Genomic DNA, 16,261 nt, shown 5'->3' on the forward strand with positions numbered 1-16,261 from the left:
AAGGGAACTCTCGAAAGAAGAACAAGGCTAGAGGAAGATCTGAGACAAAGAAATCTGACTTTTACCAGAGCTGACCAGAGGAAAGCACAAACACAGTCCCCCACTACCACAAATAATGCAGTCGAGTTTCCCACATTTGGGGAAATCACAGGGGTCAGCATACCCAGAATGCAATGAATGAACCTCACCCTGGGAGAACAATCTTCATGACCATGGTATCTCCTATGCAAAATAAGTATGATTTGGGATAGGGCTGGGGAGGGCCGCTGCTCAGGCACATCTCTGTCAAGTAAAGGAGATTCAACTGAGGCAGCACAAGGGAACTCTCATCTGGGGACAACAACTGCAGGGAGAACACATATTTTCAGATGAACATGGGAGGGCAGAAGGCTGCCTAATACTGAAGCACCCCCAAAAAACAAACCAAATGCAACTACTAGTGCAAGCATTCCTGGGGGAAGGCCTGCAGCAGATGGATTTGCATATGGTGATGTCATCCAAGCAGTGGGTCAAAGTTGGCTTCAACCCTCGTCTGCATATGAAAATAAAAAAGGGGTGTGCAGGGCATGGCGGCCTTTTGCGGCGCTTGGATGACCCCTAGTTCGCATTAAACACCTCCACCCTCCTTCGGTGTGGGGCTCATGTTGGCTATGCCCAAGCCCCTGAAGCATTCAAGCTGATTTCTTGCAGCAGCTGGGCACTGTAACAGCTCCAGAGCTGCTCTGTAAAGCAAGTAAAAGGGTGTGGGCCCTGCAGCACTACCTGTATTTTGCATTGTGCGTTGGAAGGCACAAAGTAAGCAGACGGGGAAGTCAGGATAGTGCACAAGGGCATAGAAGGGAGCGGCTCAAGAAAAGAGAAGTGGAAACAGGCAGCAAACTAGGCTGGAGAGGGACCTGAGACAAAGAGATCTAAATTATATAAGAGCCGACCAGGGGAAACACAAATTATGCAGTCAAGTGTCCCACATTTGGGGAAATCGCAGGAGCAGCACACCCAGAGTGCAATGGGTGAGCCTTGCCCTGGGAGAAGCACCTTCATGATCATAGTATCTCACCTGGCAGGTAAGTAGGAGTTGGGCTAGAGCTGGGGAGGGTTGCTGCTCGGGTACCCCCCTGTCAAGTGAAGGAGATCCAACTGAGGCAGCACAAGGGAACTCTCGAAAGAAGAACAAGGCTAGAGGAAAATCTGAGACAAAGAAATCTGACTTTTACCAGAGCTGACCAGAGGAAAGCACAAACACAGTCCCCCACTACCACAAATAATGCAGTCGAGTTTCCCACATTTGGGGAAATCACAGGGGTCAGCATACCCAAAATGCAATGAATGAACCTCACCCTCGGAGAACAATCTTCATGACCATGGTATCTCCTATGCAAAATAAGTATGATTTGGGATAGGGCTGGGGAGGGCCGCTGCTCAGGCACATCTCTGTCAAGTAAAGGAGATTCAACTGAGGCAGCACAAGGGAACTCCCATCTGGGGACAACAACTGCAGGGAGAACACATATTTTCAGATGAACATGGGAGGGCAGAAGGCTGCCTAATACTGAAGCACCCCCAAACAACAAACCAAATGCAACAACTAGTACAAGCATTCCTGGGGGAAGTTCTGCAGAAGACGGATTTGCATACGGTGATGTCATCCAAGCAGTGGGCCAAAGTTGGCTGGAACCCTCATCTGCATATGAAAAGAGAAAAGGGGTATGCAGGGCATGGCGGCCTTTTGCGGCGTTGGATGACCCTTAGTTCGCATTAAACACCCCCACCCTCCTTCGGTGTGGGGCTCATGTTGGCTATGCCCCAGCCCCTGAAGCATTCAAGCTGATTTCTTGCAGCAGCTTGGCACTGTAACAGCTCCAGAGCTGCTCTGTACGGCAAGTAAAAGGGTGTGGGCCCTGCAGCACTACCTGTAGTTTGCATTGTGCATTGGAAGGCACTTAAGAAAAGAGAAGTGGAAACAGACAGCAAACTAGGCTGGAGAGAGACCTGAGACAAAGAGATCTGAAGTATACGAGAGCCGACCAGGGGAAACACAAATTATGCAGTCAAGTTTCCCACATTTGGGGAAATCGCAGGAGCAGCACACCCAGAGTGCAATGGGTGAGCCTTGCCCTGGGAGAAGCACCTACGTGATCATAGTATCTCACCTGGCAGGTAAGTAGGAGTTGGGCTAGAACTGGGGAGGGTCGCTGCTCGGGTACCCCCCTGTCAAGTGAAGGAGATCCAACTGAGGCAGCACAAGGGAATTCTCGAAAGAAGAACAAGGCTAGAGGAAGATCTGAGACAAAGAAATCTGACTTTTACCAGAGCTGACCAGAGGAAAACACAAACACAGTCCCCCACTACCACAAATAATGCTGTCGAGTTTCCCACATTTGGGGAGATCACAGGGGTCAGCATACCCAGAATGCAATGAATGAACCTCACACTGGGAGAATAATCTTCATGACCATGGTATCTCCTATGCAAAATAAGTATGATTTGGGATAGGGCTGGGGAGGGCCGCTGCTCAGGCACATCTCTGTCAATTAAAGGAGATTCAACTGAGGCAGCATAAGGGAACTCTCACTGGGGACAACAACTGCAGGGAGAACACATATTTTCAGATGAACATGGGAGGGCAGAAGGCTGCCTAATACTGAAGCACCCCCAAACAACAAACCAAATGCAACAACTAGTGCAAGCATTCCTGGGGGAAGGCCTGCAGCAGATGGATTTGCATATGGTGATGTCATCCAAGCAGTGGGTCAAAGTTGGCTTCAACCCTCGTCTGCATATGAAAAGAGAAAAGGGGCGTGCAGGGCATGGCGGCCTTTTGCGGCGCTTGGATGACCCCTAGTTCGCATTAAACACCTCCACCCTCCTTCGGTGTGGGGCTCATGTTGGCTATGCCCCAGCCCCTGAAGCATTCAAGCTGATTTCTTGCAGTAGCTGGGCACTGTAACAGCTCCAGAGCTGCTCTGTACGGCAAGTAAAAGGGTGTGGGCCCTGCAGCACTACCTGTAGTTTGCATTGTGCATTGGAAGGCACAAAGTAAGCAGACGGGAGAAGTAAGGATAGTGCGCAAGGCCATAGAATGGAGCGGCTTAAGAAAAGAGAAGTGGAAACAGACAGCAAACTAGGCTGGAGAGAGACCTGAGACAAAGAGATCTGAATTATACGAGAGCCGACCAGGGGAAACACAAATTATGCAGTCAAGTTTCCCACATTTGGGGAAATCGCAGGAGCAGCACACCCAGAGTGCAATGGGTGAGCCTTGCCCTGGGAGAAGCACCTACGTGATCATAGTATCTCACCTGGCAGGTAAGTAGGAGTTGGGCTAGAGCTGGGGAGGGTCGCTGCTCGGGTACCCCCCTGTCAAGTGAAGGAGATCCAACTGAGGCAGCACAAGGGAATTCTCGAAAGAAGAACAAGGCTAGAGGAAGATCTGAGACAAAGAAATCTGACTTTTACCAGAGCTGACCAGAGGAAAACACAAACACAGTCCCCCACTACCACAAATAATGCTGTCGAGTTTCCCACATTTGGGGAAATCACAGGGGTCAGCATACCCAGAATGCAATGAATGAACCTCACACTGGGAGAATAATCTTCATGACCATGGTATCTCCTATGCAAAATAAGTATGATTTGGGATAGGGCTGGGGAGGGCCGCTGCTCAGGCACATCTCTGTCAAGTAAAGGAGATTCAACTGAGGCAGCATAAGGGAACTCTCATCTGGGGACAACAACTGCAGGGAGAACACATATTTTCAGATGAACATGGGAGGGCAGAAGGCTGCCTAATACTGAAGCACCCCCAAACAACAAACCAAATGCAACAACTAGTGCAAGCATTCCTGGGGGAAGGCCTGCAGCAGATGGATTTGCATATGGTGATGTCATCCAAGCAGTGGGTCAAAGTTGGCTTCAACCCTCGTCTGCATATGAAAAGAGAAAAGGGGCGTGCAGGGCATGGCGGCCTTTTGCGGCGCTTGGATGACCCCTAGTTCGCATTAAACACCTCCATTCTCCTTCGGTGTGGGGCTCATGTTGGCTATGCCCCAGCCCCTGAAGCATTCAAGCTGATTTCTTGCAGTAGCTGGGCACTGTAACAGCTCCAGAGCTGCTCTGTACGGCAAGTAAAAGGGTGTGGGCCCTGCAGCACTACCTGTAGTTTGCATTGTGTATTGGAAGGCACAAAGTAAGCAGACGGGAGAAGTAAGGATAGTGCGCAAGGCCATAGAATGGAGCGGCTTAAGAAAAGAGAAGTGGAAACAGACAGCAAACTAGGCTGGAGAGAGACCTGAGACAAAGAGATCTGAATTATACGAGAGCCGACCAGGGGAAACACAAATTATGCAGTCAAGTTTCCCACATTTGGGGAAATCGCAGGGGCAGCACATCCAGAGTGCAATGGGTGAGCCTTGCCCTGGGAGAAGCACCTTCATGATTATAGTATCTCACCTGGCAGGTAAGTAGAAGTTGGGCTAGAGCTGGGGAGGGTCGCTGCTCGGGCACACCCCTGTCAAGTGAAGGAGATCCAACTGAGGCAGCACAAGGGAACTCTCGAAAGAAGAACAAGGCTAGAGGAAGATCTGAAACAAATAAATCTGACTTTTACCAGAGCTGACCAGAGGAAAGCACAAACACAGTCCCCCACTACCACAAATAATGCAGTTGAGTTTCCCACATTTGGGGAAATCACAGGGGTCAGCATACCCAGAATGCAATGAATGAACCTCACCCTGGGAGAACAATCTTCAAGACCATGGTCTCTCCTATGCAAAATAAGTATGATTTGGGATAGGGCTGGGGAGGGCCGCTGCTCAGGCGCATCTCTGTCAAGTAAAGGAGATTCAACTGAGGCAGCACAAGGGAACTCTCATCTGGGGACAACAACTGCAGGGAGAACACATATTTTCAGATGAACATGGGAGGGCAGAAGGCTGCCTAATACTGAAGCACCCCCAAACAACAAACCAAATGCAACAACTAGTGCAAACATTCCTGGGGGAAGGCCTGCAGCAGATGGATTTGCATATGGTGATGCCATCCAAGCAGTGGGTCAAAGTTGGCTTCAACCCTCGTCTGCATATGAAAAGAGAAAAGGGGCGTGCAGGGCATGGCGGCCTTTTGCGGCGCTTGGCTGACCCCTAGTTCGCATTACACACCTCCACCCTCCTTCGGTGTGGGGCTCATGTTGGCTATGCCCCAGCCCCTGAAGCATTCAAGCTGATTTCTTGCAGCAGCTGGGCACTGTAACTGCTCCAGAGCTGCTCTGTACGGCAAGTAAAAGGGTGTGGGCCCTGCAGCACTACCTGTAGTTTGCATTGTGCGTTGGAAGGCACGAAGTAAGCAGACGGGAGAAGTCAGGATAGTGCGCAAGGGCATAGAAGGGAGCGGCTCAAGAAAAGAGAAGTGGAAACAGACAGCAAACTAGGCTGGAGAGAGACCTGCGACAAAGAGATCTGAATTATACGAGAGCCGACCAAGGGAAACACAAATTATGCAGTCAAGTTTCCCACATTTGGGGAAATCGCAGGGGCAGCACAACCAGAGTGCAATGGGTGAGCCTTGCCCTGGGAGAAGCACCTACATGATCATAGTATCTCACCTGGCAGGTAAGTAGGAGTTGGGCTAGAGCTGGGGAGGGTCGCTGCTCGGGTACCCCCCTGTCAAGTGAAAGAGATCCAACTGAGGCAGCACAAGGGAACTCTCGAAAGAAGAACAAGGCTAGAGGAAGATCTGAGATAAAGAAATCTGATTTTTACCCGAGCTGACCAGAGGAAAGCACAAACACAGTCCCCCACTACCACAAATAATGCTGTCGAGTTTCCCACATTTGGGGAAATCACAGGGGTCAGCATACCCAGAATGCAATGAATGAACCTCACACTGGGAGAATAATCTTCATGACCATGGTATCTCCTATGCAAAATAAGTATGATTTGGGATAGGGCTGGGGAGGGCCGCTGCTCACGCACATCTCTGTCAAGTAAAGGAGATTCAACTGAGGCAGCATAAGGGAACTCTCATCTGGGGACAACAACTGCAGGGAGAACACATATTTTCAGATGAACATGGGAGGGCAGAAGGCTGCCTAATACTGAAGCACCCCCAAACAACAAACCAAATGCAACAACTAGTGCAAGCATTCCTGGGGGAAGGCCTGCAGCAGATGGATTTGCATATGGTGATGTCATCCAAGCAGTGGGTCAAAGTTGGCTTCAACCCTCGTCTGCATATGAAAAGAGAAAAGGGGCGTGCAGGGCATGGCGGCCTTTTGCGGCGCTTGGATGACCCCTAGTTCGCATTAAACACCTCCATTCTCCTTCGGTGTGGGGCTCATGTTGGCTATGCCCCAGCCCCTGAAGCATTCAAGCTGATTTCTTGCAGTAGCTGGGCACTGTAACAGCTCCAGAGCTGCTCTGTACGGCAAGTAAAAGGGTGTGGGCCCTGCAGCACTACCTGTAGTTTGCATTGTGTATTGGAAGGCACAAAGTAAGCAGACGGGAGAAGTAAGGATAGTGCGCAAGGCCATAGAATGGAGCGGCTTAAGAAAAGAGAAGTGGAAACAGACAGCAAACTAGGCTGGAGAGAGACCTGAGACAAAGAGATCTGAATTATACGAGAGCCGACCAGGGGAAACACAAATTATGCAGTCAAGTTTCCCACATTTGGGGAAATCGCAGGGGCAGCACATCCAGAGTGCAATGGGTGAGCCTTGCCCTGGGAGAAGCACCTTCATGATTATAGTATCTCACCTGGCAGGTAAGTAGAAGTTGGGCTAGAGCTGGGGAGGGTCGCTGCTCGGGCACACCCCTGTCAAGTGAAGGAGATCCAACTGAGGCAGCACAAGGGAACTCTCGAAAGAAGAACAAGGCTAGAGGAAGATCTGAAACAAATAAATCTGACTTTTACCAGAGCTGACCAGAGGAAAGCACAAACACAGTCCCCCACTACCACAAATAATGCAGTTGAGTTTCCCACATTTGGGGAAATCACAGGGGTCAGCATACCCAGAATGCAATGAATGAACCTCACCCTGGGAGAACAATCTTCAAGACCATGGTCTCTCCTATGCAAAATAAGTATGATTTGGGATAGGGCTGGGGAGGGCCGCTGCTCAGGCGCATCTCTGTCAAGTAAAGGAGATTCAACTGAGGCAGCACAAGGGAACTCTCATCTGGGGACAACAACTGCAGGGAGAACACATATTTTCAGATGAACATGGGAGGGCAGAAGGCTGCCTAATACTGAAGCACCCCCAAACAACAAACCAAATGCAACAACTAGTGCAAACATTCCTGGGGGAAGGCCTGCAGCAGATGGATTTGCATATGGTGATGCCATCCAAGCAGTGGGTCAAAGTTGGCTTCAACCCTCGTCTGCATATGAAAAGAGAAAAGGGGCGTGCAGGGCATGGCGGCCTTTTGCGGCGCTTGGCTGACCCCTAGTTCGCATTACACACCTCCACCCTCCTTCGGTGTGGGGCTCATGTTGGCTATGCCCCAGCCCCTGAAGCATTCAAGCTGATTTCTTGCAGCAGCTGGGCACTGTAACTGCTCCAGAGCTGCTCTGTACGGCAAGTAAAAGGGTGTGGGCCCTGCAGCACTACCTGTAGTTTGCATTGTGCGTTGGAAGGCACGAAGTAAGCAGACGGGAGAAGTCAGGATAGTGCGCAAGGGCATAGAAGGGAGCGGCTCAAGAAAAGAGAAGTGGAAACAGACAGCAAACTAGGCTGGAGAGAGACCTGCGACAAAGAGATCTGAATTATACGAGAGCCGACCAAGGGAAACACAAATTATGCAGTCAAGTTTCCCACATTTGGGGAAATCGCAGGGGCAGCACAACCAGAGTGCAATGGGTGAGCCTTGCCCTGGGAGAAGCACCTACATGATCATAGTATCTCACCTGGCAGGTAAGTAGGAGTTGGGCTAGAGCTGGGGAGGGTCGCTGCTCGGGTACCCCCCTGTCAAGTGAAAGAGATCCAACTGAGGCAGCACAAGGGAACTCTCGAAAGAAGAACAAGGCTAGAGGAAGATCTGAGATAAAGAAATCTGATTTTTACCCGAGCTGACCAGAGGAAAGCACAAACACAGTCCCCCACTACCACAAATAATGCTGTCGAGTTTCCCACATTTGGGGAAATCACAGGGGTCAGCATACCCAGAATGCAATGAATGAACCTCACACTGGGAGAATAATCTTCATGACCATGGTATCTCCTATGCAAAATAAGTATGATTTGGGATAGGGCTGGGGAGGGCCGCTGCTCACGCACATCTCTGTCAAGTAAAGGAGATTCAACTGAGGCAGCATAAGGGAACTCTCATCTGGGGACAACAACTGCAGGGAGAACACATATTTTCAGATGAACATGGGAGGGCAGAAGGCTGCCTAATACTGAAGCACCCCCAAACAACAAACCAAATGCAACAACTAGTGCAAGCATTCCTGGGGGAAGGCCTGCAGCAGATGGATTTGCATATGGTGATGTCATCCAAGCAGTGGGTCAAAGTTGGCTTCAACCCTCGTCTGCATATGAAAAGAGAAAAGGGGCGTGCAGGGCATGGCGGCCTTTTGCGGCGCTTGGATGACCCCTAGTTCGCATTAAACACCTCCATTCTCCTTCGGTGTGGGGCTCATGTTGGCTATGCCCCAGCCCCTGAAGCATTCAAGCTGATTTCTTGCAGTAGCTGGGCACTGTAACAGCTCCAGAGCTGCTCTGTACGGCAAGTAAAAGGGTGTGGGCCCTGCAGCACTACCTGTAGTTTGCATTGTGTATTGGAAGGCACAAAGTCAGCAGACGGGAGAAGTAAGGATAGTGCGCAAGGCCATAGAATGGAGCGGCTTAAGAAAAGAGAAGTGGAAACAGACAGCAAACTAGGCTGGAGAGAGACCTGAGACAAAGAGATCTGAATTATACGAGAGCCGACCAGGGGAAACACAAATTATGCAGTCAAGTTTCCCACATTTGGGGAAATCGCAGGGGCAGCACATCCAGAGTGCAATGGGTGAGCCTTGCCCTGGGAGAAGCACCTTCATGATTATAGTATCTCACCTGGCAGGTAAGTAGAAGTTGGGCTAGAGCTGGGGAGGGTCGCTGCTCGGGCACACCCCTGTCAAGTGAAGGAGATCCAACTGAGGCAGCACAAGGGAACTCTCGAAAGAAGAACAAGGCTAGAGGAAGATCTGAAACAAATAAATCTGACTTTTACCAGAGCTGACCAGAGGAAAGCACAAACACAGTCCCCCACTACCACAAATAATGCAGTTGAGTTTCCCACATTTGGGGAAATCACAGGGGTCAGCATACCCAGAATGCAATGAATGAACCTCACCCTGGGAGAACAATCTTCAAGACCATGGTCTCTCCTATGCAAAATAAGTATGATTTGGGATAGGGCTGGGGAGGGCCGCTGCTCAGGCGCATCTCTGTCAAGTAAAGGAGATTCAACTGAGGCAGCACAAGGGAACTCTCATCTGGGGACAACAACTGCAGGGAGAACACATATTTTCAGATGAACATGGGAGGGCAGAAGGCTGCCTAATACTGAAGCACCCCCAAACAACAAACCAAATGCAACAACTAGTGCAAACATTCCTGGGGGAAGGCCTGCAGCAGATGGATTTGCATATGGTGATGCCATCCAAGCAGTGGGTCAAAGTTGGCTTCAACCCTCGTCTGCATATGAAAAGAGAAAAGGGGCGTGCAGGGCATGGCGGCCTTTTGCGGCGCTTGGCTGACCCCTAGTTCGCATTACACACCTCCACCCTCCTTCGGTGTGGGGCTCATGTTGGCTATGCCCCAGCCCCTGAAGCATTCAAGCTGATTTCTTGCAGCAGCTGGGCACTGTAACTGCTCCAGAGCTGCTCTGTACGGCAAGTAAAAGGGTGTGGGCCCTGCAGCACTACCTGTAGTTTGCATTGTGCGTTGGAAGGCACGAAGTAAGCAGACGGGAGAAGTCAGGATAGTGCGCAAGGGCATAGAAGGGAGCGGCTCAAGAAAAGAGAAGTGGAAACAGACAGCAAACTAGGCTGGAGAGAGACCTGCGACAAAGAGATCTGAATTATACGAGAGCCGACCAAGGGAAACACAAATTATGCAGTCAAGTTTCCCACATTTGGGGAAATCGCAGGGGCAGCACAACCAGAGTGCAATGGGTGAGCCTTGCCCTGGGAGAAGCACCTACATGATCATAGTATCTCACCTGGCAGGTAAGTAGGAGTTGGGCTAGAGCTGGGGAGGGTCGCTGCTCGGGTACCCCCCTGTCAAGTGAAAGAGATCCAACTGAGGCAGCACAAGGGAACTCTCGAAAGAAGAACAAGGCTAGAGGAAGATCTGAGATAAAGAAATCTGATTTTTACCCGAGCTGACCAGAGGAAAGCACAAACACAGTCCCCCACTACCACAAATAATGCAGTCGAGTTTCCCACATTTGGGGAAATCACAGGGGTCTAGAGATTCACAAGAAGAAAAGTCCCTGTATTGGGCACACGCGGACAAATATACTTACTTAAAGTCAAATATCTGTTACGATAGATGACCACTAATTTTAAAATATAACTTTTATTATTATTACTTAAGACATTAGCGAAATATAGTGCATGTGAATTGTGATTAACGTGAATGAATTTATGTGAATAAATTTAATAAAGTGAATTAAAAAGCTTCGCCACTGTAATGATGTATTTCTTCACTGTCTCCAATGTTTTAAACAGTGTTTGAGTGTTAGTAACAACTATAGTTGCCAGATGTCTTGCAATGATACATTTGTATCCAGGAGTAAACAACTCCTACATGTGACTTAATAATACCACCACTTATGTAATTTTGACTTCGTATTGACAGTGTGCGCATCACTGACTATATTTTGCGATAATTAAATGGTGGGCCACAATATCTAGTTGCCTCCTCTGAATAGTGTATTGATTGCTTTGCTGCTAGCGGGATAATATCCCTGTGCCTCTGTCCTAAATGATTATATGATACTTTGTGTGTTATTTTCTCCTTGAAATGCCCTTATAGCTGTCTGACAGAAAATTCTCAGACAGATGGGGCTGGAAATTATTCTCTACACATGTGTATCTTTGATAATAGTCTTTACTATATGGGAGTGGGTCCTATATCGACATCACTTGCACATATGTTTATTATGCATTTACCATACAGTCACTGTTTTTTTATGATTTTACTCAACATCTGTTATGCACATGTGTAGTTTGTTGAACAATTTTTACCAAATACTTGTCCTTAATGTTCAAGCAATTGTGTCTTTAATATCACAGCCAAAGTGCTCATAAGGCAATCACCCCTATATATTATGACATTTCCTTATATCCCATTTACCACTTTTATAATAGGGCAGTTAGTTATTCAATATTGTATGCAGTGCATATGTTTCTAATAATAGATAGTGCCTGTTAATTCATCCACACTATAGCTGGGATTAATATGTGTCCCCTCTATAGTCTGCCACTACTACATAAAGTGTTGTCGGGCCGGCACAGTGGGATTTTATAAACTTTTTTCCAGTGCAGTGAAGACGTCAGTTCCTTCCCGCAGTGTATATCAGCGGGAGCAAGTGACAATATAGTGTCCCCTTAATATTTGGCTGTTTTTGTATTAAGTATTAGGGTCAGCACACTGAGACCTTAATAGAAAGTCCCAGTGTAGCAATGCCCTCAATTCCTTCCCACACGGTATGTCTGCAGGAAGCCGCTAGCCGCGGCTCTCCCGTATGAGACCACCCGTGTGGCTAAGTATACTGTGTAGCGGCCGTCTCCCGTGTAATCAGCACACAGGGGAACCCGCAGCAGCAGCACTGATTCTAGCCACGTGGCCAGGTATACTATGTAGCGGTCGTCTCCCGTGCAATCAGCACATAGGGGGACCCGCTGCAGCAGCACTAATTTTAGCCGTGTGGCTAGGTACACTATACAGCGGCCGTCTCCCGTGCAATCAGCACACAGGGGGACCCGCTGCAGCAGCACTAATTTTAGCCATGTGGCTAAGTACTGTATACAGCGGCCGTCTCCCGTGCAATCAGCACACAGGGGGACCCGCTGCAGCAGCACTAATTTTAGCCGTGTGGCTAAGTACAGTATACAGCGGCCGTCTCCCGTGCAATCAGCACACAGGGGGACCCGCTGCAGCAGCACTAATTTTAGCCGTGTGGCTAAGTACACTATACAGCGGCCGTCTCCCGTGCAATCAGCGCACGGGGGGACCCGCTGTAGCAGCACTAATTCTAGAGGCAATATTTAAACAAGCTAGGCAAACAATAGTTGTACAGTGGCTAAACTACAATAAAAGAACACATAGTGAACGTGTCCAATCCCTAACGATCGTTTCGCATTTGCTTATTCATAGGAAAAACTCACAGGGGTCAGCATACCCAGAATGCAATGAATGAACCTCACACTGGGAGAACAATCTTCATGACCATGGTATCGCCTATGCAAAATAAGTATGATTTGGGATAGGGCTGGGGAGGGCCGCTGCTCAGGCACATCTCTGTCAAGTAAAGGAGATTCAACTGAGGCAGCACAAGGGAACTCTCATCTGGGGACAACAACTGCAGGGAGAACACATATTTTCAGATGAACATGGGAGGGCAGAAGGCTGCCTAATACTGAAGCACCCCCAAACAACAAACCAAATGCAACAACTAGTGCAAGCATTCCTGGGGGAAGGCCTGCAGCAGATGGATTTGCATATGGTGATGTCATCCAAACAGTGGGTCAAAGTTGGCTTCAACCCTCGTCTGCATATGAAAAGAGACAAGGGGCGTGCAGGGCATGGCGGCCTTTTGCGGCGCTTGGATGACCCCTAGTTCGCATTACACACCTCCACCCTCCTTCGGTGTGGGGCTCATGTTGGCTATGCCCCAGCCCCTGAAGCATTCAAGCTGATTTCTTGCAGCAGCTGGGCACTGTAACTGCTCCAGAGACGCTCTGTAAGGCAAGTAAAAGGGTGTGGGCCCTGCAGCTCTACCTGTAGTTTGCATTGTGCGTTGGAAGGCACGAAGTAAGCAGACGGGAGAAGTCAGGATAGTGCGCAAGGGCATAGAAGGGAGCGGCTCAAGAAAAGAGAAGTGGAAACAGACAGCAAACTAGGCTGGAGAGAGACCTGAGACAAAGAGATCTGAATTATACGAGAGCCGACCAGGGGAAACACAAATTATGCAGTCAAGTTTCCCACATTTGGGGAAATCGCAGAAGCAGCACACCCAGAGTGCAATGGGTGAGCCTTGCCCTGGGAGAAGCACCTTCATGATCATAGTATCTCACCTGGCAGGTAAGTAGGAGTTGGGCTAGAGCTGGGGAGGGTCGCTGCTCGAGCATCCCCCTGTCAAGTAAAGGAGATTCAACTGAGTCAGCACAAAGGAACTCTCATCTGGGGACAACAACTGCAGGGAGAACACATATTTTCAGATAAAAATCTTGGTCATGCTCTGGTTTCTCTTCAGAACGAACAAATCTTTCGCCTTTTACTAAAGATTTCCGTGGAGAGGAGCAAAACCGAGTTTTATCTCAATTTTTGCATGCCCCATCTTTTTGGGGTTTCTTTTATCGGTTTAAAGATAGAATGAGTGTGCTTTAATGTAAGCTCATTTGCATAGAAATGACAGTAAATGTTTGTTTCTTTTCAAACAGAACTTTCTTGACCATGCTACTTGATTGAAAGATCTGGGAGCACATGGAATACAGTACAAACCATGCTTATAGCAAGGAGAAGACAGGTGAGAAATCTGCTTTCTTTCAAATTGGGCGCTCACTTTGATCTGAATGAGGACTGCTGGCACGGCACTCAGGCGACAGGTGGAATCTTGGTCATGCTCTGGTTTCTCTTCAGAACGAACAAATCTTTCGCCTTTTACTAAAGATTTCTGTGGAGAGGAGCAAAACTGAGCTTTATCTCAATTTTTGCATGCCCCATATTATTGGGGTTTCTTTTATCAGATTAAAGACAGAACGAGTGTGCTTTCTTGTTAGCTTTAATGTAAGTTTATTTGCATAACAATGACAATAAATGTCTGTTTCTTTTCAAGCAGAACTTTCTTGACCATACTAATTGCTTGAAAGATCTGGGAGCACATGGAAAAGAGTACAAACTATGCTTATAGCAAGGGGAAGTCTGGTGAGAAATCTGCTTTCTTTCTTTCAAATTGGGTGCTCATTTTGAGCTGAATGAGGACTGCTGGCATGGCACTCAGGCGACAGGTGGAATCTTAGTCATGCTCTGGTTTCTCTTCAGAACGAACAAATCTTTCGCCTTTTATTAAAGATTTCCGTGGAGAGGAGCAAAACTGAGTTTTATCTCAATTTTTGCATGCCCCGTCTTATTGGGGTTTCTTTTATCAGTTTAAAGATAGAACGAGTGTGCTTTAATGTAAGCTCATTTGCATAGAAATGACAGTAAATGTTTGTTTCTTTTCAAACAGAACTTTCTTGACTATACTAATTGCTTGAAAGATCTGGGAGCACATGGAAAAGAGTACAAACCATGTTTATAGCAAGGGGAAGCCTGGTGAGAAATCTGCTTTCTTTCTTTCAAATTGGGTGCTCACTTTGAGCTGAATGAGGACTGCTGGCATGGCACTCAGGCGACAGGTAGAATCTTGGTCATGCTCTGGTTTCTCTTCAGAACGAACAAATCTTTCGCCTTTTACTAAAGATTTCCGTGGAGAGGAGCAAAACTGAGTTTTATCTCAATTTTTGCATGCCCCATCTTATTGGGGTTTTATTTTATCGGTTTAAAGATAGAACGAGTGTGCTTTAATGTAAGCTCATTTGCATAGAAATGACAGTAAATGTTTGTTTCTTTTCAAACAGAACTTTCTTGACCACACTAATTGTTTGAAAGATCTGGGAGCACATGGAAAAGAGTACAAACCATGTTTATAGCAAGGGGAAGCCTGGTGAGAAATCTGCTTTCTTTCATTCAAATTGGGTGCTCACTTTGAGCTGAATGAGAACTGCTGGCATGGCACTCAGGCGACAGGTGGAATCTTGGTCATGCTCTGGTTTCTCTTCAGAACTAACAAATATTTCGCCTTTTATTAAAGATTTCCGTGGAGAGGAGCAAAACTGAGTTTTATCTCAATTTTTGCATGCCCCATATTATTGGGGTTTCTTTTATCAGTTTAAAGACAGAACGAGTGTGCTTTCTTGTTAGCTTTAATGTAAGTTTATTTGCATAACAATGACAGTAAATGTTTGTTTCTTTTCAAACAGAACTTTCTTGACCATGCTACTTGCTTGAAAGATCTGGGAGCACATGGAAAACAGTACAAACCATGCAGTATCACAAGAGCCTTTATTTGATCTTTCATGAAGATAGAGCAGAATTGAGGACACGTCAACAATTTCTGCCAAAGGTGGTTCATCTTTCCACATGGTGTCTTTGGCCACTGACACCTTCGTTGAGTCAAAGTCTCTGGCTGTGGTCAGAACTTTGAAAATTTATGTCACCAGAACGGTTCAGATTAGGAAAACAGAGGCTCTGTTTGTCCTGTATGCTCCCAACAGGATTGGGTGTCCTGATTCCATGCAGACCATTATGCGCTGGATCTGTGGTAAGATTCAGCATGCTCATTCCACGGCAGGATTGCCGTTACTGAATTAGGTGAAGACCCATTCTACTAGAAAGGTGGGTTCATCCTGGGCAGCTGGTCGGGGAGTCTCGGCATTGCAACTTTGCAGAGCAGCTATTTAGTAAACACTTTTGCTGAGTTTTACAAGTTTGATACCTTGGCTGATGATAACCTCAAGTTGGGTCATTCGGTGCTGCAGAGTCGTACGCACTCTCCCACCCGTTCAAGAGCTTTGGTATAACCCCATGGTTCTTAATGTGACCCCAGCATCCTCTAGGTCGTATGAGAAAATAGGATTTTAATACCTACCGGTAAATCCTTTTCTCTTAGTACGTAGAGGATGCTGGGCACCCGTCCCAGTCCATACTGTGTCTGCAGTTATTACTTGTGGTTATACACATGTTGTGTTACGGTTCTGGTCAGCTTTTTGCTGCAATTGTTCATGCCGTTGGCTTGTGTTCTGTTGAATGCCACGTTCTGCGGCATGCTTAAGGTGTGAGCTGGTAAGATGCTCACCTTAGTTTAACAATAAATCCTTTCCTCGAAATGTCCGTCTCCCTGGGCACAGTTCCTATAACTGGATTCTGGAGGAGGGGCAAAGAGGGAGGAGCCAGTTCACACCCTTTGAAAGTCTTAAAGTGCCCATGTCTCTTGCGGATCCCGTCTATACCCCA

General features: G+C 47.9%; 23 non-coding genes and 1 pseudogene across 23 annotated transcripts; 5 read left to right on the forward strand and 19 right to left on the reverse strand.

Moving 5' to 3' along the window:
• Positions 1-75: 75 nt before the first annotated feature.
• On the reverse strand, positions 76-239 carry LOC134993341 (U1 spliceosomal RNA). The gene has a single exon (XR_010197196.1). It is a non-coding gene; the product is annotated as a U1 spliceosomal RNA (small nuclear RNA).
• A 691-nt stretch (positions 240-930) lies between these two features.
• Positions 931-1,072, reverse strand: LOC134993262 (U1 spliceosomal RNA; annotated as a pseudogene).
• Positions 1,073-1,224: 152 nt separating this feature from the next.
• On the reverse strand, positions 1,225-1,388 carry LOC134993281 (U1 spliceosomal RNA). Its single transcript, XR_010197144.1, has one exon. It is a non-coding gene; the product is annotated as a U1 spliceosomal RNA (small nuclear RNA).
• Positions 1,389-2,002: 614 nt separating this feature from the next.
• On the reverse strand, positions 2,003-2,165 carry LOC134993259 (U1 spliceosomal RNA). The gene has a single exon (XR_010197124.1). It is a non-coding gene; the product is annotated as a U1 spliceosomal RNA (small nuclear RNA).
• Positions 2,166-2,317: 152 nt separating this feature from the next.
• LOC134993230 (U1 spliceosomal RNA) lies at positions 2,318-2,481 on the reverse strand. The gene has a single exon (XR_010197100.1). It is a non-coding gene; the product is annotated as a U1 spliceosomal RNA (small nuclear RNA).
• Positions 2,482-3,151: 670 nt separating this feature from the next.
• On the reverse strand, positions 3,152-3,314 carry LOC134993257 (U1 spliceosomal RNA). The gene has a single exon (XR_010197122.1). It is a non-coding gene; the product is annotated as a U1 spliceosomal RNA (small nuclear RNA).
• A 152-nt stretch (positions 3,315-3,466) lies between these two features.
• Positions 3,467-3,630, reverse strand: LOC134993356 (U1 spliceosomal RNA). Its single transcript, XR_010197210.1, has one exon. It is a non-coding gene; the product is annotated as a U1 spliceosomal RNA (small nuclear RNA).
• A 671-nt stretch (positions 3,631-4,301) lies between these two features.
• On the reverse strand, positions 4,302-4,464 carry LOC134993270 (U1 spliceosomal RNA). The gene has a single exon (XR_010197134.1). It is a non-coding gene; the product is annotated as a U1 spliceosomal RNA (small nuclear RNA).
• A 152-nt stretch (positions 4,465-4,616) lies between these two features.
• LOC134993293 (U1 spliceosomal RNA) lies at positions 4,617-4,780 on the reverse strand. The gene has a single exon (XR_010197150.1). It is a non-coding gene; the product is annotated as a U1 spliceosomal RNA (small nuclear RNA).
• Positions 4,781-5,451: 671 nt separating this feature from the next.
• Positions 5,452-5,614, reverse strand: LOC134993275 (U1 spliceosomal RNA). Its single transcript, XR_010197139.1, has one exon. It is a non-coding gene; the product is annotated as a U1 spliceosomal RNA (small nuclear RNA).
• A 152-nt stretch (positions 5,615-5,766) lies between these two features.
• LOC134993350 (U1 spliceosomal RNA) lies at positions 5,767-5,930 on the reverse strand. The gene has a single exon (XR_010197204.1). It is a non-coding gene; the product is annotated as a U1 spliceosomal RNA (small nuclear RNA).
• Positions 5,931-6,601: 671 nt separating this feature from the next.
• LOC134993271 (U1 spliceosomal RNA) lies at positions 6,602-6,764 on the reverse strand. Its single transcript, XR_010197135.1, has one exon. It is a non-coding gene; the product is annotated as a U1 spliceosomal RNA (small nuclear RNA).
• A 152-nt stretch (positions 6,765-6,916) lies between these two features.
• On the reverse strand, positions 6,917-7,080 carry LOC134993304 (U1 spliceosomal RNA). The gene has a single exon (XR_010197161.1). It is a non-coding gene; the product is annotated as a U1 spliceosomal RNA (small nuclear RNA).
• A 671-nt stretch (positions 7,081-7,751) lies between these two features.
• On the reverse strand, positions 7,752-7,914 carry LOC134993277 (U1 spliceosomal RNA). The gene has a single exon (XR_010197140.1). It is a non-coding gene; the product is annotated as a U1 spliceosomal RNA (small nuclear RNA).
• A 152-nt stretch (positions 7,915-8,066) lies between these two features.
• LOC134993351 (U1 spliceosomal RNA) lies at positions 8,067-8,230 on the reverse strand. Its single transcript, XR_010197205.1, has one exon. It is a non-coding gene; the product is annotated as a U1 spliceosomal RNA (small nuclear RNA).
• A 671-nt stretch (positions 8,231-8,901) lies between these two features.
• LOC134993272 (U1 spliceosomal RNA) lies at positions 8,902-9,064 on the reverse strand. The gene has a single exon (XR_010197136.1). It is a non-coding gene; the product is annotated as a U1 spliceosomal RNA (small nuclear RNA).
• A 152-nt stretch (positions 9,065-9,216) lies between these two features.
• LOC134993314 (U1 spliceosomal RNA) lies at positions 9,217-9,380 on the reverse strand. Its single transcript, XR_010197171.1, has one exon. It is a non-coding gene; the product is annotated as a U1 spliceosomal RNA (small nuclear RNA).
• A 671-nt stretch (positions 9,381-10,051) lies between these two features.
• On the reverse strand, positions 10,052-10,214 carry LOC134993278 (U1 spliceosomal RNA). The gene has a single exon (XR_010197141.1). It is a non-coding gene; the product is annotated as a U1 spliceosomal RNA (small nuclear RNA).
• A 2,919-nt stretch (positions 10,215-13,133) lies between these two features.
• On the reverse strand, positions 13,134-13,296 carry LOC134993256 (U1 spliceosomal RNA). Its single transcript, XR_010197121.1, has one exon. It is a non-coding gene; the product is annotated as a U1 spliceosomal RNA (small nuclear RNA).
• A 144-nt stretch (positions 13,297-13,440) lies between these two features.
• On the forward strand, positions 13,441-13,556 carry LOC134993295 (U5 spliceosomal RNA). Its single transcript, XR_010197152.1, has one exon. It is a non-coding gene; the product is annotated as a U5 spliceosomal RNA (small nuclear RNA).
• Positions 13,557-13,826: 270 nt separating this feature from the next.
• On the forward strand, positions 13,827-13,942 carry LOC134993296 (U5 spliceosomal RNA). Its single transcript, XR_010197153.1, has one exon. It is a non-coding gene; the product is annotated as a U5 spliceosomal RNA (small nuclear RNA).
• A 286-nt stretch (positions 13,943-14,228) lies between these two features.
• On the forward strand, positions 14,229-14,344 carry LOC134993305 (U5 spliceosomal RNA). Its single transcript, XR_010197162.1, has one exon. It is a non-coding gene; the product is annotated as a U5 spliceosomal RNA (small nuclear RNA).
• Positions 14,345-14,618: 274 nt separating this feature from the next.
• Positions 14,619-14,734, forward strand: LOC134993294 (U5 spliceosomal RNA). Its single transcript, XR_010197151.1, has one exon. It is a non-coding gene; the product is annotated as a U5 spliceosomal RNA (small nuclear RNA).
• Positions 14,735-15,009: 275 nt separating this feature from the next.
• On the forward strand, positions 15,010-15,125 carry LOC134993311 (U5 spliceosomal RNA). The gene has a single exon (XR_010197168.1). It is a non-coding gene; the product is annotated as a U5 spliceosomal RNA (small nuclear RNA).
• Positions 15,126-16,261: the final 1,136 nt, after the last annotated feature.

This window comes from Pseudophryne corroboree, unplaced genomic scaffold (genome assembly GCF_028390025.1).
Source record: "Pseudophryne corroboree isolate aPseCor3 unplaced genomic scaffold, aPseCor3.hap2 scaffold_1273, whole genome shotgun sequence".
Classification (NCBI taxonomy): Eukaryota; Metazoa; Chordata; class Amphibia; order Anura; family Myobatrachidae; genus Pseudophryne; species Pseudophryne corroboree.